Source organism: Rattus norvegicus, chromosome 5, assembly GCF_036323735.1.
Source record: "Rattus norvegicus strain BN/NHsdMcwi chromosome 5, GRCr8, whole genome shotgun sequence".
Classification (NCBI taxonomy): Eukaryota; Metazoa; Chordata; class Mammalia; order Rodentia; family Muridae; genus Rattus; species Rattus norvegicus.
The window spans coordinates 110,734,506-110,757,318 of record NC_086023.1 but is presented as its reverse complement, the minus strand read 5'-3'; positions in this window follow the sequence as shown (position 1 = coordinate 110,757,318).

Below are 22,813 nucleotides of genomic sequence, written 5' to 3'. Positions count from 1 at the left end.
TACTCTTGGAGAGTAGGTCTTCTCCCTAATCCCTATGCTCTTCCTCTTGCTCATCAGGAAATGATGAAGTGGAGGTTTCTCTGCAGCATGTTCCCATTACTGTGATTTTCTAACTTTGTCAGGCTCAAAGTACTAGAGTTAGCTAAACTTCTACTGAAAATTCTGAAGCTATGAAAAAAATTCTAAAAGAAATGCTTAATTCCTAGATGCAAACGACCTATTAATTAGGTTCAACAATTGACAAAGCAGGGATCCCATAATGTTAAAAGGCTTCAGTAACTTTTTAGAGAAAACTGTCAAGTGAGGAGACAGATTACAGAATGGTAAAGGATCCTTCTCAGCTGTGCATGGCAGAGGCTTAATGTCTAGCATATACAAAGAACTTAAAAGACTAAATAACAAGGAAACAAAAAAGAAATGAATAGGGTTCTATGGGACTGAACAGAAATTTCTCAAATGAAGGAAGAAAATTAGCTAATAAGTATTTTAAAAATTTCCAACATTCTTAGCTACCAGGAAGATGTTCAACAGCAAATGGCCACATATCCTAGAGTATATGGGCAGTACAAGGTAGAGGTGGAATGATGGGAAATAGACACAAAAATGGCAAAGCATAGTATGTAATGAAGAAGGTGCAGAGGTGTTGGGGTGGTAAATACGATCAAAATATAGTGGGTGAAATTCCCAGAAGTCTAATAAAATTTAAGAGGCTACTTTGAGAGCTTACTTTACTCAAGTCAGAGATGGTATTATAATATGGCTTAAATGATGATGTGTACATGTGTATTGTGTATCATTACATGTAGTTTCCCACTGGAACTTAATGGTAAAACCCTATTAGTGAGAACATTGTACACTTGTTCATGGGACGTAGGAAAAATCAAAAGGACATGGAGATGAACACTTCCTCTCTATCTACTAGCTTTCATGGTACCAGACATGCTATACAGGCTACTGGGCGAGACAAGTCAGGAACAGTCTTACCACACTGTGACTCCTGTGAACTTTAGTAATGACCTGACAGACAAACAAGATGTAGCCTCCAGTGTAATCGTGCCATCATTGTTATTGAAATAAGTAATTGCCTCCTGGTAAGATTTGAGGCTGGCTTTATGCAAAGGAACTCAATTTTGCTTCTATAAACCCAGTCAAGAGCATATGTATAAGGAGATCATAGGCCTTAATGGGGAATCAACTAGTGTTGTTTTACTAAGTGGTCATGTTTTTAAACTACTTTTAAAATATTAACATTAAATACTCCTGGATTAGTGTTGAACCTAGTCATTAGACAAAATTCATATGACACCAAGCAGTTAGTAAAAGCAGAAATTTATAACCAGCCAAAATGCCAGTAAATGAATGTGAAGGGCTCTGCACTCGATGAAACAGCTGTATCACCCCCTTGAAGGCTCAGAGGACATCACAGAAGAAAGCAGCACAAAAATAGAAGGGCCAAAGACTGGAGAATCACACAGAAAAAAAGATGTCCTTCTACGTGACACAGCTATTGCAATCATAGACTCAGACTGCAACTTTGGTTTCTGCACGAGACCTACACAAGATGGACCCTGGGCTGCCTAGTTTTATGTCAATTTGCCAAAAGCTAGAGTGATTTCAGAGGATGGAAACTCAACTGAGAAAGATGTTCTAACATATGGCAAGGACACATGATCCACTATGTTCATAGCAGCCTTGTTTACAGTAGTCAGAAGCTGGAAAGAACCCAGATGTCCTTCAACAGAAGAATGGATACAGAAAATGTGATACATCTATCTACACAATGAAATACTACTCAGCTACTAAAAACAATGACTTCATGAAATTTTCAGGCAAACGGATGGAACTAGAAAATATCATCCTGAGTGAGGTAACCCAGTCACAAAAGAACACACATGGTATGCACTCACTGATAAGAGTCTTTAGGAAAAGAGCTTGGAATACCCAAGATACACTTTACAGACCACATGAAGGACAAAAAGAAGAAAGACCAAAGTGTGGATGCTTCAGTCCTTCTTGGGGGAACAAAATACTCACAGGAGGAAATACAGAGAAAAAGTGTGGAGCAGAGACCGAAGGAAAAGCCATCCAGAGACTGCCACACATGGAGATCCATCTCACATGCATTCAAAAAACCCAGTCACTATTGGGGATGCCAAGAGGTGCATACTGATATGAGCCTGATACAGCTGTCTCCTGAGAGGCTGTGCCAGAGCCTGACAAATACTGAGATGGATGCTCACAGACAACCACTGGACTGAGAACAGTGTTCCCAATTGAGGATTTAAAGGACTGAGGTAGCTGAGAGGTTTGCAACCTATAGAAAGAACAACAATATCAACCAATCAGACACTCCAGAGCTCCCAGGGACTAAACCACCATCCCAAGAGTACACAGGGATGGACCTATGGCTCCAGCCACATATGTATCCAAGGATGGCCTTGTCTGGCACAAATGGGAGGAGAGGTCCTTGGTCCTGTGAAGACTGGATTCCAATGTAGGGGAATGCCAGGGTGGGAGGCCAGAAGGAATAGGCAGGTGGGAGGAGGAGTACTCTCATGGAGGCAGGGGGTTGGAGAGGTGGAATGGGGGTTCCCAGAGGGGAAACTGTGAAGCAGAATAATATTTGAAATGTAGATATACAAAATGTCCAATAAAGAAGGACAAAACACTGGAGAAGAAATGGTTTATTTAGTTTATACTTACACATGTGTTCATAACAAAGCAGGAACCTGGAGGCAAGAGTTGTACATATATACATCCATCATCCATCCATCCATCCATCCATCCATCCATCCATACATACATACATACATACATACATACACACCTACATACATACACACCTACATACATATGTGTGTATGTGTTTGTGTGTGTGTATGTGTGTGTGTGTGTGTGTGTGTGTGTGTGTGTACATCTATATATATATATATGGACAGAAACAATCACAAGATGTTACATATAATTAGTCAGTAAATATATTTAAATTATGCTGTATAAGAACATTGCTAATTCTGGAGCTATCAAAAATAGAAACAATACTGTTTTGCTCACCACCACACTATATTATAACAATTGCCAGAAAACAAGAACAGGTTTTAGAAAAGATTAGTAGATCTTGAATTTAGCTGTTATTTCAGTAATACAAAAGATAATTTTATGCATTTTATGCTTTATTACCATTTCAACTAAACTAAAAGAAACAGGATCTTTCTTATAACTAGATATTCAGAAAATTATACCATTAAATTTTATTATTATTTCTTTTGTATTTTCAAACTATAATATACTTATAATATTTTTGTCTTTCAGTTCCTTCCTTCAAGCCTTCCTGAATACTCTTCCCTTCTGTCTAACAAATTCATAGCTTCTTTTCTCATTATTGTTGCTACATATAAATATATATGTATACACATATATTTCTAAATACATAAATTCATCTTGATCATTCTGCATAATGTTTTTCTTTAGGTTTCAGATCTGTTCATTTGGTACTAGATAAGCAATTGGTGTGTTTTTCCCAGGGGAAGACTATTTGTTTGCGTCTTGGTATACTTAGATTGCCAGTAGTTCCTTGTGTAGGGTTGAGTCCTCATGAGCTTTTCTCTGTCCACTTAGGCAGGTCTAAGTGGTGGTTTATTCTTTATTCAGGTGTAGGCATGTTTTTGTAAACATTGTATAAAGTTTACTCTTGTGTTATTCAAATGCTAATTTCTCTGCCTTCATATCTTGTTTCAATTCGATCACAGCCTCATAGTGTTTATACTAAGAGTTTTCTTCTGTCTCAAGTTTGTGTAAATTTGTAAATTATTCTCTGCCTTGTCCGTAAATCTTGCTCTCCCAATGGCTAGGCAAAGAGAGAATAGGGTGGAAGTTTCCGAAAATAGGGTGGGAGTTTCTTCCAGGCAGGGGAGGAGAGATAGACAGAGAGAGAGGGAGGGAAGGAGGGAGGGAGGGAGGGAGAGAGAGATCGAGAGAGAGAGAGAGAGAGAGAGAGAGAGAGAGAGAGAGAGAGAGAGAGAGAGATTGAATTGATTCATATATGCCATGAAGATGAAGACATCATCTAGGATGATTAGGAAGATATAGCTATGAGGAATATTGGGGTAATAGCTGGGAGGTAACCAGATTAGCTTAGAGGTAAGGTAGATCATTTAGTTGCTTAACTATTGAGGTGCAATATGATATAAATCTTGGATTCTCTGTGTGGAAACTGGGGTCTAGTATAAGGTAAAGAAATACAGCCCCCAGACTAATTCACTATATACATTTATATATAACATATTAATTTTATGTTTGGGTCATGGTTAGACAGCATTTTTGTGAGTTCTTATGGGTGTATCTTCTGACATTCCCTTTTTTTTTCCTGAATCATGATATCCTTTAGTAATTCTATCCATGAGCAGAGAGGTCATAGGTATAGAAGAAAGTACAATTCCCAGCGATTGCAAAGGAATATCATGTAAATGCATATTTCAAGAAATACATAGTGGATAATATTTTAAGATTCAATTAGATTATACTATCTATTCTTTTTTTTCCTCCGTCTTTATTTTTTTTTCATGTCAAGCCAGGAGAGGAAGAGAGGGAGAGACAGAGAGAGAGAGAAAGAGAGAGAGAAAGAGAGAGAGAGAGAGACAGAGAGAGACAGAGAGAGACAGAGAGAGACAGAGAGAGACAGAGAGCAAGAGAGTGAAAGACTCCATCTTTATTAACATGGGTATTTATTTATATTTCAATAGTTATTCCCTTTCCCTGTTTCAAGGCCAACATAACCCTAACCCTTCCACTGTCCCTTCTATATGGGTGTTCCCCTCCCCATGCTCCACCCATTACCGCTCTCCCACCAACAATCACATTCACTGGGGGGTTCAGTCTTGGCAGGACCAAGGGCTTCCCCTTCCACTGGTGCTCTTAATAGGTTATTCATTGCTACTTATGCCATTGGAGCCCAGAGTAAGTCCATGAATAGTCTTTGGGTAGTGGCTTAGTCCCTAGAAGCTCTGGTTGGTTGGCATTGTTGTTCATATGGGGTCTCGAGCCCCTTCAAGCTCTTCCAGTCCTTTCTCTGATTCCTTCAATGGGTGTCCTGTTCTCAGTTCAGTGGTTTGTTGCTGGCATTCGCCTATGTATTTGCCATATTCTGGCTGTGTCTCTCAGGAGAGATCTACATCCGGTTCCTGTCAGCCTGCACTTCTTTGCTTCATCCATCTTATCTAGTTTGGTGGCTGTATATGTATGGGCCACATGTAGGGCAGGCTCTGAATGGGTGTTCCTTCCCTTTGTTCTAAACTTTGCCTCCCTATTCCCTCCCAAGGGTATTCTTGTTCCCCTTTTAAAGAAGAAGTGAAGCATTCGTATTTTTGTCATCCTTCTTGAGTTTCATGTGTTCTGTGCATCTAGGGTAATTTGAACATTTGGACTAATATCCACTTATCAATGATTGCATACCATGTGTGTTTTTCTGTGATTGGGTTACCTAACTCAGAATGATATTTTCCAGTTCCATCCATTTGCCTATGGATTTCATAAAGTCATTGTTTTTGATAGCTGAGTAGTATTCCATTGTGTATATGTACCACATTATCTGTATCCATTCCTCTGTTGAAGGGCATCTGGGTTCTTTCCAGCTTCTAGCTATTATAAATAAGGCTTCTATGAACATAGTGGAGCATGTGTCTTTGTTATATGTTGGAGCATCTTTTGGTCATATGCCCAAGAGAGGTATAGCTGGGTCCTCAGGTAGTTAAATGTCCAAGTTTCTGAGGGACCTCCAGACTGATTTCCAGAATGGTTGTACCAGTCTGCAATCCCACCAACAATGGAGGAGTGTTCCTCTTTGTCCACATCCTCACCAGCATCTGCTGTCACCTGAGTTTTTTATTTTAGCCATTCTGACTGGTGTGAGGTGAAATCTCTGGGTTGTTTTGATTTTCATTTCCCTTATGACTAAAGATGTTGAACATTTCTTTAGGTGTTTCTCAGCCATTCGGTATTCCTCAGCTGTGAATTCTTTGTTTAACTCTGAAACCCATTTTTAAAAGGGGTATTTGTCTACCTGCAGTCTAATTTCTTGAGTTCTTTGTATATTTTGGATATAAATCCTCTATCAGTTGTAGAATTGGTAAGGATCTTTTACCAATCTGTAACTTCGTGAGTTCTTTGTATATATTGGATATTAGCCCTCTATCAGTTGTAGGATTGGTAAAGATCTTTTCCCAATCTGTTGGTTGCCATTTTGTCCTAACAACAGTGTGCTTTGCCTTAGAGAAGCTTTGCAGTTTTATGAGATCCCATATACCGATTCTTGATCTTAGAGCATAATCCATTGGTGTTTTGTTCAGGAAAATTTCTCCATGCGCATGTGTTTGAGATTCTTCCCCACTTTTTCTTCTATTAGTTTGAGTGTATCTGGTTTGATGTGGAGATCCTTGATTTACTTGGACTTAACCTTTGTACAGGGCAGTGAGAATAGATCGAACTGCATTCTTTTACATGCTGACCTCCAGTGGAACCAGCACCATTTGCTGAAAATGCTATCTTTTTTCCACTGGAATGGTTTTAGCTCCTTTGTCAAAAATCAAGTGACCATAGGTGTGTGTGTTCATTTCTGGGTCTTCAATTCTATTCCAATCATCCACCTATCTGTCTCTGTACCAAAACCATACAGTTTTGATCACTATTGCTCTGTAATACTGCTTGAATTCAGGGATAGTGATTCCCGCGGAAGTCTTTTTATTGTTGAGGATAGTTTTAGCTATCCTGGGTTTTTTGTTATTCCAGATGAATTTGCAAATTGTTCTGTCTAACTCTTTGAAGAATTGGATTGGTATTTTGATGGGGATTGCATTGAATTTGTAGATCACTTTTGGTAAAATGGCCATTTTTACTATATTAATCTTGCCAATTCATGAGCATGGGAGATCTTTCCATCTTCTGAGATCTTCTTCAATTTCTTTCTTAAGAGGCTTGAAGTTCTTATCATGCAGATCTTTCACTGCATGATAAAGTCACACTGAGGTATTTTATATTATTTGGGACTATTTTGAAGGGTGTCATTTCCCTAATTTGTTTCTCTGCTTGTTTCTCTTTTGTATAGAGGAAGGCTACTTATTTATTTGAGTTAATTTTATACCCAGCCACTTTGCTGAAGGTGTTTATCAGGTTTAGTAGTTCTCCAGTGGAACTTTTTGTATCACTTAAGTATACAATCATATCATCTGCAAATAGTGATATTTTGACTTCTTCCTTTCCAATCTGTATCCCTTTGATCTCCTTTTGTTGTTTGATTGCTCTGGCTAGGACTTCTAGAACTATATTGAATAAGTAGGGAGAGAGTGGGCAGCCTTGTCTAGTCCCTGATTTTAGTGGGATTGCTTCAAGTTTCTCTCCATTTAGTTTAATGTTAGCAACTGGTTTGCTGTATATGGCTTTTACTATGTTTAGGTATGGGCCTTGAATTTCTGTTCTTTCCAGGACTTCTATCATGAAGGGGTTTTGAATTTTGTCAAATGCTTTCTCAGCATCTAATGAAATAATCATGTTGTTTTTATCGTTCAGTTTGTTTATATAGTGGAATACATTGATGGTTTTCCATATATTAAACCATCCCTGCATGCCTGGAATGAAGCCTACTTGATCATGATGGATGATTTCTTTGATGTGCTATTGGATTTGGTTTGCAATAATTTTATTGAGTATCTTTGTGTCGATATTCATAAGGGAAATTGGTCTGAATTTCTCTTTCTTTGTTGGGTCTTTGTGTGGTTTAGGTATAAGAGTAATTGTGGTTTCATAGAAGGAATTCGGTAGCACTCTACCAGTTTCAATTTTATGGAATAGTTTGGATAGTATTGGTATAAGGTCTTCTATGAAGATCTGATAGAATTCTGCACTGAACCCATCTGGACCTGGGCTCCTTTTCGTTGGGAGACTTTTAATGACTTCTTCTATTTCTTTAGGAGTTATGGGTTGTTTAAATGGTTTATTTGTTTCTGATTTAACTTTGGTATCTGGTATCTGTCTAGGATATTGTCCATTTCCTCCAGATTTTCTAGTTTTGTTGAATATAGGCTTTTGTAGTAGGATCTGATGATTTTTTGAATTTCCTCTGGATCTTTGGTTATGTCTCCCTTTTCATTTCTAATTTTGTTAATTTGGACAGACACTCTGTGTCCTCTGGTTAGTCTGGCTAAGGGTTTATCTATCTTGTTGATTTTCTCAAAGAACCAGCTTTTGGTTCTGTTCATTCTTTGTATAGTCCTTTTTGTTTCTACTTGGTTGATTTCAGCTCTGAGTTTGATTATTTCCTGCCTTCTACTCCTCCTGGGTGTATTTGCTTCTTTTTGTTCTAGAGCTTTTAGGTGTGCTGTCAAGCTGCTGACATATGCTCTCTCCTGTTTCTTTCTACAGGCACTCAGAGCTATGAGTTTTCCTCTTAGCACAGCTTTCATTGTGTCCCATAAGTTTGGGTATGTTAGACTTTCATTTTCATTAAATTCTAAGAAGTCTTTAATTTCTTTCTTTATTTCTTCCTTGACCAGGTTATCGTTGAGTAGAGCATTATTCAACCTCTATGCATATGTGGGCATTCTTTCCTTATTGTTATTGAAGATCAGCTTTAGGCCGTGGTGGTCTGATAGGACGCATGGGATTATTTCTATTTTTCTGTATCTGTTGAGGCCTGTTTTATGACTGATTATATGGTCAATTTTAGAGTAAGTACCATGAGGTAGTGAGAAGAAGGTATATCCTTTTGTTTTATAATAGGATGTTCTATAAATATCTGTTAAATCCATTTGGTTCATGACATCTCTTAGTCTGTCTAAGTCTCTGTTTAATTTATGTTTCCATGATCTGTCCTTTGATGAGAGTGGGGTGTTGAAATCTCCTACTATTATTTTGTGAGGTGCAATGTGTGCTTTGAGCTTTAGTAAGGTTTCTTTTATGTATGTAGGTGCCCTTGTATTTGGAGTATAGATATATAGGAATGAGAGTTCATCCTGTTGGATTTTTCCTTTGATGAATGTGAACTGTCCTTCATCATCTTTTTTGATGACTTTTGGCGAAAATCGATTTTATTCTATAATAGAATGGTCACTCCAGCCTGCTTCTTCAGACCATTTGCTTGAAAAAATTTTTTCCAGCCTTTTACTCTGATGGAGTGTCTGTCTGTCTTTGTCTCTGAGGTGTGTTTCCTGTAGGCAGCTGAATGCAGGGTCCTCATTGCATATCCAGTTTGTTAGTCTGTGTCTTTTTATTGGGGAATGAGTCCATTGATGTTGAAAGATATTAAGGGATAGTGATTGTTGCTTTCTTTTATATACGTGTTTGAATGTGAGATTATGTTTGTGCTTGTCCTCTCTTTGTTTTCTTGCAAAACAATTAGTTTCTTGCTTTTTCTAGGTAGTAGCTTGCCTCCTTGTGTTGGGCTTTACCATTTATTATCCTTTGTAGGGCTGGATTTGTAGAAAAATATTGTGTAAATTTGGTTTGGTCATGGAATATCTTGGCTTCTCCATCTATGTTAATTGAGAATTTTGGTGGATACACTAACCTGGGCTGGCATTTGTGTTCTCTTAGGGTCTGTAAGATCTTCTGGCTTTCATAGTCACTGGTGAGAAGTCTGGTATAATTCTGATAGGTCTGCCTGTATACGTTTCTTGACCTTTCCCCCTTACTGATTTTAATATTCTTTCTTTGCTTTGTGCATTTGGTGTTTTGACTATTATGTGATGGGAGGAGTTTCTTTTCTGGTCCAATCTATGTGGAGTTCTGTAGGCTTCTTGTATGTTTATGGGCATCTCTTTCTTTAAGTTAGGGAAGTTTTCTTTTATGATTTTGTTGAAGATGTTTACTGGTCCTTTGAGCTGGGAGTCTTCACTCTCTTCTATACCTAATATCCTTAGGTTTGATCTTCTCATTGTGTCCTGGATTTCCTGTATGTTTTGGACCAGTACCTTTTTCCGTTTTACATTATCTTTGACAGTTGTGTCGATGATTTCTATGGAATCTTCTGCTCCTGAGATTCTCTCTTCTATCTTTTGTGTTCTGTTGGAAATGCTTGTATCTACGGCTCCTTGTCTCTTCCTTTGGTTTTCTATATCCAGGGTTGTCTCCCTTTGTCCTTTCTTTATTGCTTCTATTTCCACTTTTAATTCCTTCAACTGTTTGATTGTGTTTTCCTGGAATTGTTTCAGGGATTTTTGTGATTCCTCTCTATCGGCTTCTACTTGTTTATTATTGTTTTCCTGTGTTTCTCTAAAGGAGTTCTTTATGTCTTGTCCTCCATCATCGTGATCAAATGTGATTTTAAATCTAGATCTTGCTTTTTTGGTGTTTTTGGATATTTGGTGTTTGCTTTGGTGGGAGAATTGGGCTCCGATGATGCTATGTAGTCTTGGTTTCTGTTGCTTGGGTTCCTGTGCTTGCCTCTTGCTATCACTTTGTCTCAGTTGTTACCTTGCTCTGCTATTTCTGACAGTGGTTAGACCATTCTATAGGCCTGTGTGTCAGGAGTACTATAGACCTGTTTTCCTGTTCTCTTTCAGCCAGTTATGGGCACAGAGTGTTCTGCTTTCTGCAGTGTAGTCGTTCCTATCTACTGGTCTTTAGGTGTTCCTGTGAGCATGTGTCCTAAGTCCACTAGGCAGGTCACTTGGAGCAGAAAAGTTGGTCTTACCTCTTGTCTCGGTCCTGTAGTCACTTCTCAGAACTGGGTTTCAGCTCTCTGTGAGGGCAGCAACCAGATGTACCTGCCCCACCTATGCTCGGGACCCTGTGCACAGGGGGCCCAAATGGCACTAGGAGTTTTCCTCTAGAGTCAGAAATGTGGGCAGAGAGTAGTCTCATCTGGCTTACCACGTATGTCTGCCCCTCTGAAGGTTTAGCTCTCCCTCCCATGGGATTTGGGTGCAGGGAGCTCTTTGATCAGGTCCCTTCATATCTGGGCAGAGTCTGGACCGCAGTGTTGAGTGCCCATATCTTCCTGTTCCCAGAGACCCTATACAGTTTTGTCTTGGGCCAGGGATGTGGGAGGGGTGGGCAGTACTGGTGGTGTCTCCTGCCCTGCAGTCTCAGGAGTGCCCACCTCTCTCTCCCAAGGGGTTTGGGAGCAGGGAGCTGTGGGCCAGGATCAGCGAAGTTCTTCAGACATTCCTAAGAGACACAATCTCACAACAGTTCTCTTCTGCCAGTACAGTCTTTTTGGCCCCTCTTTTGCAGTGGTCCCAGAGCCTTAAGTGTGGAAATTATATTGTAGATTTATAAGTTAAGACTGGCTCCGTAAGTCTACTGTTTGCTATTTTCTATAATGGTCTCCATCTTTTGTAAAGAAAAACTTTGCAGATGAGTGTAGCAGTGAATAGTTAATCAGCTCTGAGCTTTCAGTGAATGATTGCACTTCCTGTCACCCACCAGAGTCTCTGGATTTGCCAATGAAAACACATGCACACACACACACACACACACACACATTCACACATACACACAACCTTTATATTTTGATATGCCTTGACTAGCTCAAAGGTTGGGCACTTCCAAATCTCCCTGCTGCTAGCACCCCTTTGGTATTCCTCAGTTAATACTATCTAAATCTTTAATTTATCTTTGCTGCCCTGTTTCCTTCTGTTCTCTGTGCTTCCAAGTCATGATGATTCCATTCCTTCTCTCTTCTGTGCTTCTTGCTTGGGAATCCTAAAAGTCCCTCTTCTTTCACACTATCCAGCCATTGACCATTGACCATTTATTGATTAATCAAAAACCAATTGGGGACAGGGATCCTCAGTGTGTAGACATGCAGACTTCCACATGATTTGGGAAGCTGAAGTAAGACAAATCATTAGAACCAATCCTCAACATCTCACCCTTTCTGCCCAATAAAAATAGGTACTTCTCTTAGACTTAAATTGAGCATAATCATAACCATTAGGAAAATAATAAAGTAGGATACACAATAAGCACCCAGGTCATCATATTTGTCAATTAGATAAAGTACTTTACCATCTATCCTAATTTAAACAGTTTACAATTTTATACCTGAATTATGTTTTGATCTTAACTTGTATTACCATCTAAACATCATCCTTTCAAATCTATCATCTTCCTCTATGCTAAAAAACTTGTTTGATTACAAATATTTATAATGCATTTAGGATCATTCTGGTATATAAAGATAGGGTTTTATGTACTTGTCCAAGATCCATGACTTCACTATCCTTGGATAGTTGGCTAAGATTTTATTTCAAATATGATTTTCCTTTTATTGAGTGGGCTGTAAGTTCAATTAGAGATCTGATGATTACTGCTAAGGTACATATACCACTATTCTATCCTTAGAGTAATTGTGCCATGCTGATTATTCTTGTGATTCATAGTTTTCATAGCTGGGTAGGATTATTGGTTGCTTCTCTGCTTTGAACATTTTCACGTTAACTTCTGATACGATGAAATCATGGACCCAAAGAGGATGCATTAAGGTCACTTCTAACTTGGTGTCTCCTGGGCCCTTTATTTGAAATGCATAGTGTCTTCAGCAATAGGGACTTACCTTCCACTTTTGGTGACATCAAGGCTAAAAGCAATAGTCTGTAATGTTTTGGGCATCTCTAAATTATCTTTAACACACAACTCAAAATATGATTTCTCATGTCTGGTGTTGGGGATTTTGTTAGATGGTCTTTGGCTCTTGATGAGGGGTTATTTTCAGTTCAAATTTTAAAAACTGCATTTAAAAATTATATATGTGTATTCATATATTAATGTATATATAATCTAAGTATATATTATACTATATATATAATAGTTACTAATGTGGTTCTTTATGAAAAATTCAGACATCCTTAATATTATTTTACTCATTTCTCTTTTTATTTTGTATATGTCTCCCCTCCCCCCTTAAAGACCCAATTATCCTCAAGTTTTGTTGGAAATTATTTTTTAACTTGTGACAGTTTTAGGTAATCTTTGAAATCCAACTCTAGTTAGAAATGTGCCTTTACCTCCTTGTATTTATGCGACTACTTGTTGATAAATCTGAACCTAGAACCAGGAAAGCACCTATGTCCATAGGTTTGCATCTCTGTGTTTTTGTTACCCGTTATATGTTGATGGGATTATATCATTCTCCTCTTTTAGTGAGTACACAGTGTTTTTATGGGGTCTTGGGTTTGACTTGGTTTGACCTACTTTGCTGTCTGAGTACATTCATAACCTGTGCTAATCACTTTATTAATGCATACTTGGTTACTAAGGGATTTAAACAAAGATTACTAAAAGAGATGGGAAGTTCTACATTGTTGTGGACTGGTAGAATGACATTTGCCTTGGAGAACAGTATTGGAAAATACACTTTTCCATATAGGTCACTATATATCTCTAAATTATTCTGTATGATATACAATGTGTATGTACATATATAGATGCCAAGAAACTTAAAGACTTAGTATGAGCATAGAGAGGCATAGTGTAAACAGATGAATATAATAGTTTGGGGATTTGGAAAAGACTCTATAAATTATAATCAGAGTATAAAATGAGGGCCACAGTCATTGCAGAATCAAGAAAGTGTTAAACAAAGGAAACAACACAAATATGCCTTATAAAGTAAACAAAAACAATTTAAAGTTCTGACATGAAGGAAGGGAAATAGGCTGGAGAGAGGAGCATATGCAAGAGCATAAAATGTTTGGAAGACATGGCTAACTTCTTGGTGTTGGGATCTGTGCAGTAAGTGGCCCTAGTAAAGGAGGCTCCTGAAGTATAAAGACTGCTATAAAAGGCTTCTGTGCCTACTTCAAAATTCCTACTGTTTATACAGAAAAACTCAGGTAGGACTTAATTATTATTATATTGCCAGGGGAGAAATATGATTTAGAAATAACATCCTTCTGCATTAATAGAGTGCATCACAGATCTATTGAGAGAAAATTAGTTGACCCAAATGCAAAAAAAAAAAAACAAAAAAACAAAAAAAAACTTTGAGGGTATAATGTGCTACCTACCAAGACTTCTCTGAACTATTTTAGCTCCTGATATGCATATCAGTGAGTGCCTATGCCTGTTAATGTGTCAATAGAGAAAACACATAAGGCATGATAAAGGTCAGGAGCAGTTTCTCCCTACTCTAAGTTTAGAATCCAAGGTTCTCTGATTTTCTCTTGTTGCAGAAAGTAGATCAGTGAGATAGCAGAAATAAGGAAAGAAGAAAAAAATATTCAAAATAAAGCAAAAGCTAGAATATTTAAATGTAACTTGTACAAACAAAAAACCCTCTAATTATGAGAATTCCTAAAAGAAAGCAGAGTACTAGACTACTTATGGACAATGGTTATACAGATCTGTGCATAAAGAGCTAAAAATTAAACACCCATCCAGGAACCCTGCTTGTTCTTCATTTGGCCACATGTGGCATAGCCAGTCCTTTAGGTACTTCAAGACACAGTCTAGATAAGTGACTCCAGCACTGCTCCCACCCAGACCTGGTTTCTATATATCCAGCTTTCCTATGCTGATCATTAAAGCTAATCAATGTCCATGTGATAACTCTAACCCAAGTAGGGTAAGCTATCCTACACATGTCTCAAACCTGGCCTTATCTGCCACTGAACCTACATAGCACAGTAACTTCTATTTTTCCTCTAGCTCCAAGTCAAGTAAATGACCCCACTCCCCACTTCCTTCTCCATGTTAGTTCTGCCTAGTCTCTCCAGTTCTTGAACTAACTCATGACTCCTAACCTCTCTTCCTCTGTTCCTATAGGCCATAGAAACTCCACACAGTCTGTTTGACCCTGCTTGTGGACTTGGTACAAAGCTCTAGTACTATCTTGGATATTCTTAAATATCATTGTTTGCTCTGGCTTTTCTAGTCTTCCTCAGTCCACCATTCTACACTTCAACATTCTATATAATTAGGTTAAAACTCAAAGAAAAAGAAAACCACTTCCCAAATCTAGATGTCCCCACCATATCCTCATAAAGCAAAAGTGTATAAATCCTAAATAATCACCAATTCCATAGTGGTTTTCTCAAGGAGAACAATTTAGATTAAATTAAAGAAATATTATCTAGAAGAAAAAATGTAAATGTGTTCAATGAGTTCAGGGAATGAAATAAAACAAACACATAACAACTGGAATAAAATGAACGAAGTCTAATTAATCAGTAAAAGATAAAATAAGAGATAATTCAGGAGATGAAAATGAATTCAACAAGGAGAAATGCTAAAGAAAACCCAAAAGAAAATGCAGCAGAAGTGAAAAATTCAAAACATATAATGATAATCTTAGTGGGCCACCTCAAATATGGAATGCATCAAGAAGAAGAAAGAATATACAGGCTTGCTGGCAAGCAGGGGAACTGGATTGCTCAACCAAAGAAAATAATTAATATCAAAAATATACTTCAGAAAGTCTAGATCTAACAATTATGAGTTTAGAAGGCAGTTTATGGATAAAAGGCATAATTAATATAGTTAACATAATCACAGAAAAATCCCAACTCCAGAGAAAGATATGAGTGTAAGGAAAATAGAATAGAACAGAAAATATAAAGGGTCAGAAAAGAAACTCCAAACTCAATATTGTATACTAAACATAGGGATCAAAGAAAAGAAATTGAAAGCTGTAAGAGAGGACCAAACCATGTATGAAGGCTGACTCAACAGAATAAGAGCTGATTATTTTATAGAAATGCCCAAATCAAAAAGTCTTAGAAAGTTGTATTTCAGTTTCTGAAATAACTTCCAACATAGACTATTATATCCTGAATCAATATGCATCTTACTCTAATAAATGTGAATATTAATGGTTTCAAGTCCTCAACCAAAACTGACAAACAGTTAGAAGACAAGATCTTTACTATGATACACATTACCTTAAGTAAAATCTCCCACCACTACCCTACCCCTCCTCAAAGCCCACCCAGCCTTCTCTAACAGAACCTTCTCCCATCATCTCCATATTATAGCCCACAACTGTGGCAGAATCCCTCTGCTCTACCAGAGGCCAGTACCCAGAACCTTAGGGTCCCCTGATCAACTGAAAGCCATACCAGTAACATAGAAATACCAGCTCTAGAAATCATGCCTTTTCTCAGAACTCCAGAAGCCCAGAGACAACATTGGTACTCAAGTCCCCAGCAGTCACGCAGGCTGCCAAATGCCCAGTGGAGGTACCCTACTGGACTCAAGAACTCACTGGTCTCCCAACAAAACTTTCAATCACTATTGATAGATTAAACAAAAATTATATGACAAAGTCAAATTTAAACAGTATCTATCTACAGGTCCAGCCTTACAGAGGTTCTGTAAGGAAAATTCCACCCTAAGGAGGTTAACTACACCCATGATAATATAGCACATAAACAGTCTTGGAAATTTTTATCAAAACTGACTAAAATGTAGAGAGAAAATATCAAAATTAACAAAATCAGAAATGAAAAGAGGGATATAACAACAGACATCTAGGAAGACCAAAGAATCATCAGATCATACTTCAAAAATCTATATTCTACAAGATTAAAAGAATCTAAAGCATATGGACAATTTTCTTAAGAGATACCACTTACCAAAGTTAAATCATAACTAGATAAACAATTTAAGTAAGGAAATAGAAGAAGTCATCCAAAGTGTTCCAAAAGAACAAACAAACCAACTAACCAGGGCCAGGTAATTTTAGTACAGAATTCTACCAGACTTTCAAGAAGAGCTAATACTAATTATTCTACAAGTATTTTTACATAATAGAAACAGAAGGTACATTACCAAGTTCATTTTATGAGACCACAGTCACTCTGATACTCAAAACACACAAAGACTCAAAACAGAAAGAGAATTAGAGACCAATTTCCCTCATGAGCTATGATGCAAAAATACTCAATAGAAATGGAAGATCAACAGAATCAACTAACCTGGACCCCTGGGAGCTCTCAGAGACTGAGCCACCAAAACAAAAAGCACACAGGGGTTAAACCAAGCCCCCACCACCATCCTGCCTTGCTACCCACACCCCCATATGTAGGAGATGTGCAGCTCAGTCTCTATGGCTACCTTGTCTGGTCTCAATGGGAGAGATTTAATGCAACAGGGTGGAGCCCAGAGAGCCTCCACTCTCTCAGAGAAGAAGGGGATGGGGAGGGAAATAATCTGTGGGAGAAACAGATGGGGTAGCCTTTGTGATGTAAACAAATAGTACTCAACAATATACTTGTAAATGGAATCCAGGAACACACCCAAAAGATCATCCACTATGATCAAATAAGCTTCATCTCAGAGATGTCAGGATAGTTCAACATAAAAAAAAAACTGTCAATATAACCCACCATGTGAACAAACTGAAAGAAAAAGAAGGCATATGATTGTCTCAAATGCTTTCAAAAGTTTGATGAAATGCTACACTACTTAATGATAAAAGTCTTGGATAGCTCACAGATACAAGAGATGTACATAAACACAATAAAGGCAAATTTATATCAAATTTACAGCAAATCTATATCAAATTAAATGAAGAGAAACTCAAAGCACTTCCAATAAAAATCAAGGACAAGACAAGGCTGTCAACTTTCTTCATATCTACTCAAAAGAGCATTTGAAGTTCTGGCCAGAGTATTAAGACAACTAAAGGAGATTTTAAAAAAAGATACAAATTGGAAAAAAAGGAGTCAAAGTATTGTTATTTGAAGATGATATGGTAACATATGTAAGGGATTCTAAAGTTTCTCCCAGAGCACTCCTATACCTGACAAACACCCTCAACAAAGTGTCTGACTACAAGGTTATTTAAAGAAAAAAATTGTAACCTTTCTCTATATAAACAGTAAACATGCCAAGAAAGAGATCAGAGAAACCACACCCTTCACAATAGCGTCAATAATATAAAATATTTTGGAGTGATTTTAACCAAGGAAATAAAAGACCTGTATGATGAGAACTTCAAGTCTTTACAGAAAGATGTTATCAGAAGATGCTCATGGATAGGTAGAATTAACATAATAAAAATAACCATCTTATTAAAAGCAATGCATACAGATATGATGCATTTCAACACAATTCTTTACAGAATTTGGAAGAACAATATTCAACTTCATGTGGAAAAATAAAAAACCCAGAATAGTTAAAACAATCCTTTACAATAAAATAACTCCTGAAGGAGTTATCACCATCTCCGATTTCAAGCTGTACTATAGAGCTAGAGTAATAAAAACCATGTGGGATTAGCATAAATACAGAGAGGTTGGTCAATAGAGTTGAATTAAAGAACCAGTCATAAATCCATAAAATTATGGGCATCTGTTTGTTGCTGCTGCTGCTGCTGCTGCTACTGCTGCTGCTGCTGCTGCTGCTGCTGCTGTTGTTGTTGTTGTTGTTACTGTTGTTTATTTTTATATAGAAGTCAGAGATATAAAAAGGAAAAAGAAAGCATCTTCAACAAATGGAGCTGATATAACTGGCTATGGGTATATAGAAGAATGGAAATAGATCCATATTTATCTCTAGCAACAAAATTCAAGTCCAAGTGTATCAAAGGCCTCAATATAAAGTCAGATACACTGAACCCGATAGAAGAGAAAGTGGAGAATAGCTTTGAATGCATTGGCACAGGAGCCAACTTCCTGAACAGAACGCTAAAAGCATGGGAACAAAAATCAAGAAATGAAACTGAAAAGCTTCGGTAAAGGCAAATGACCCCTTCACTAGGACAAAATGGCAGCCTACAGAGTGGGAAAACATTCTCACCAAACCCACATCTGGCAGAGGAGTAATATTTAAAATATATGCAGAACTCAAGAAACTAGACATCAACAAACCAAACAATACAGTTAAAATTGGAGTATAGATAGAACCTTAGAATTCTGAACAGAGGAATCTCAAATGGCTGATAAACGCTTAAAGAAATGTTCAGCCTCCTTAGTCACCAATGCATATCAAAATGTCCGTGAGATTCCATCGTATGTCAGAATGGCCAAGATCCTCATGCTTGCAAGGATGTGGAGCAAGGGGCATACGCCTCCATTGCTGTTAAGAAAGCAAACCTAAACAACCACTTTGGAAATGAATATGGTCGTTTCTCAATGAATATGGTAGTTTCTTAATGAATATGGTAGTTTCTCAGAAACCTGAATTGGTCTCGAGGCCCAGCTATACTACTCTTGAGCATATACCCAAAGAGAGTTCCATCCTACTACAAGAGCATTTGCTCAACTATGTCCATAGCATCTTTAATCGCAATAACCAGAAACTGGATACGACCTAGATGTCCCTCAACCAAAGATTGAATAAAAGAAATTTGGATCATGTATACAATGGAGTATTACTCAGCTGTTAAAAATAATGACATCGTGCAATTTGCAGATAAGTAGATGAAACTAGAAAATATCATCTTGAGTGAGGCAATCCAGACCCAGAAAGCCAAAGATGACATTTATTCACTTAGAAGTGGCTATTAGCTGTAAAGTACAGGATTATCATGCTATAATCCAGACTGTGAGAGGGTAACATGGAGGGCTCAAGGAGGGATCAAGAGGTGGGAGGATAGAGGGAGATAATCCTGGTGAGAGACAATTGGAACTGGGGGACATTTGAGGGCAAGGAAGAAACCTAGTACAATGGAAACTTCCAAGAATCTACAAAGGTGCCTAAGATACCTAGTAAGGGGGGATATAGAGCCTGAACTGGCCATCTCCTGTAACCAGGCCAGAATTCCCATGGAGGGATTGGGACATCAACCATGCCACAAAAATTTCGACCTACAATTTGCCCTGCCTGTGAGTTGTGCTGGATTAAAGGTGGCACAGAAATTGTGGGAGTGACCAACCAATGAGTAGTCCCACTTGAAACCCATGCCACAAGAGGCAGCCAATCCCTGCCATTGCCTGGAGGGCTAGGAAACAGAGGCTGGAACTTATGGAACTTATGGGAACAGATACAGATAGCCTCAGCTAAACATTAAATGTAGCTTCAGGAGCCCCTCAGAAGAGGGAGGGGAGGATTGTAGGAGCCAGAGAGGTCAAGAATACTGCAAACAACAACAACAACAACAACAACAACAACAACATCAACAACAACAACTACTACTACTACTACTACAACAACAACAGCAGCAGCAGCAGCAGCAGCAGAAATAACAACAAAAACAAAACAAACAAAAACCCACAAAGAATCAACTAACCTGGGCCCATAGCGGCTCACAGAGACTAAACTGACAATCAGGGAGCCTGCATGTGTCTGACCTAGGCCCTCTGTATTGTATATGTTATGGTTTTGTAACTTGGACTTACAACAGTGAGAACAGAGGCTGTCCTTGACTCTTTTGCCTGTTCTTAGGACCCCTTTTCTTCTACATGGTTGCATCCTCATGTTCTAATTTGAGGGGAGGTGCCTAGTCTTGCTCTGTGAAGTCCACCCCTTTCTGAAGGGAAATGGAGGAAAAGTGTTTCTGGGGAAGAGGGGAGTTTGGAGAGGAACTGAGAAGAGAGGTGGAATGGGGAAAAGATAAATGGAAAATAAAACACAAAGAAGGGGTGAGGGAGACTCAGCCTTTGCAGCTCTTTTTACCCATCAGCACGTACAAAGGTTGAGCATAAGCCAACATATCAGGTTGAATGTTCACTTCAGTATGCCTCAAGTCTCTTAAGACATGAGGGGGAAAAAAAAGATGATTCTTGAGACCTTAGAAATACAAGATCCACAATCAAAATCCAAATCCAAATCCAAAGCAGCAGATGGGGAGAAATTGTAAACATCAGGTGAGAAATTAATGAAATAGAAACCAAAGAACAAAGCAATAAAACAAAGATTTGGTTCTTTGAAATGATAAAGAAGATTGATGGCAATGCCACACAAAGACCAACAGTGTCAAATAACCTGAACCCCTGGGAGCTCTCAAAGACTGAGAAACCAACCATAGCGCATACACAGGCTGGTCCAAGACCCCAGCACTGTACAACAGGGGCTGCCTCGTCTGGCTTTAGTGGGAAGGGATATGCCTAATCCTTGTGAGATAGATGTGATGACCAAGAGTGGGGGTTCCCACCCACAGTAGGGGTACCCTCTCAGAGTCCAAGGGGAGGCCACATTTGGGATGTAAGTAAATCAAACAATTGAAAAAAGTGACAAGTTTAAAAAAGAAGATTGATAAATTGTTAGATCACTTGCAAAAGGAGACAAAACATAACAATACAATTACTAATAAAAATGGAGACATTGAAACAGAAACAATGGAATTTATAAAACAAACCATTAAACCTATATTCCAATAAGTTGAAAAATCTAAAAGAAATAGAGGAATACACACACACACACACACACACACACACACACACACATGCACATATATATATATATTTATTACCAAAATAAAACAGAGAAACACATATTTCTAATTTAACATCAAGACGGAAGCTGTAATGTAAATTCTCCTTTCTTCCTCCTCTCTCTTTCATAAAAAAACAAAACAACAACAACAACAACAAAACCAAGACAGTTTGAGGTCAGATGGATTAACCGCAAACATCTAACAAACTTTCAAAGAATTAATACAAATATTATTCAAAGTACTTCATAAATACAAAGAAAGGAATACTCTAAACTCTTTTTATGAAATAAATTAAATAAAGACACAGCAAGAACGGAAAGTTACAGACTGATCTCTGTGGTGAACATTGATGTCAAAATTAACAAGAACAAACTGGCAAACCTAATTGACTATCACATCAAAATGATAATTTACCATGGTGAAGTTGGCTTCATTCAAGAGATGCAGGAGTGGTGTGACACATGTAAATCAGTAAGTGTTATTCATTACACAAATAGACTCAAAGTTGGAAATTACATGGTCATTTCTATTTGAGAGAAAAAAAAAGTCCTCTGACAAAATCCAACACGCAATATGAAAAAGATTAATGGAATGGATAGTAATGGAGGAAACGTATCTCAACATAATAAAAGCTGCATACAATGAACAGCATCATGCTAGTTGTATAATAATGAAGAATTTCAATTGAGATGAGTAACCATACTGGGATGTTCGCATTCACCATTCTTAGGAAGTGGGTATTAGAAAGTAATACCTTAAGAAAATGGGACCACTAGAACACAGGCAAAAAGAAAGTAAAGAGGGAAATAATTTGGAGGGAAAGACAAGAAGGGAGGTTGCAGATCTGAGGGAGTATATGGTGTGAAAAGTATTTAAAAGTCATTAAAATCCTGTCAGGTTCAAAAGAAACTTCATTTCCCAAAATTCCAAAATGTAGAAGGGACAAATGGCTATCTGTGGTACTTATTAGCATTTCAAAGTGCTTACTGTCTTCCAGCTACCTCAGTATCATGAGTACCTGTTACACATTGCCAAATTCATGCTAGCAGCCTCTCTTCTCACAGCTCCCTCCGCAAACTTTCCTCACAGCTACTCATTCTCCTTATAACCTGTATCAATGCAGTTTAGGCTCTGCTTTCTCTGTTTCCCTCTCTATGCTCCCTGCCCTCCTTCTGTTTCTCTCATGGCAAGCTCCAGTCAGACTGCTGGGCATGCAGACTACTTTCTCTTTCTGCTCTGGATTCTTCCAGATATCCCTTGCTATTCTCTCTGTCTTATGTACAATAACAACCCTACCCATAACCATACCATGGAGTGGTCATGTTGTCACTTTTTATAGAAACCTACATCTTATAAACCAAAGAACAAATAAAAGAGAAAGATTGAAGGGAGAAATTTTCATGGCTAGACAATGCTGCGTTTAGAAGCAGTTACTGGAAAATTCTCTACCCCAAGTGTGGGACCCCTCCATAGGAGTTGGAGGATAACCCCCCAAACAAGCAG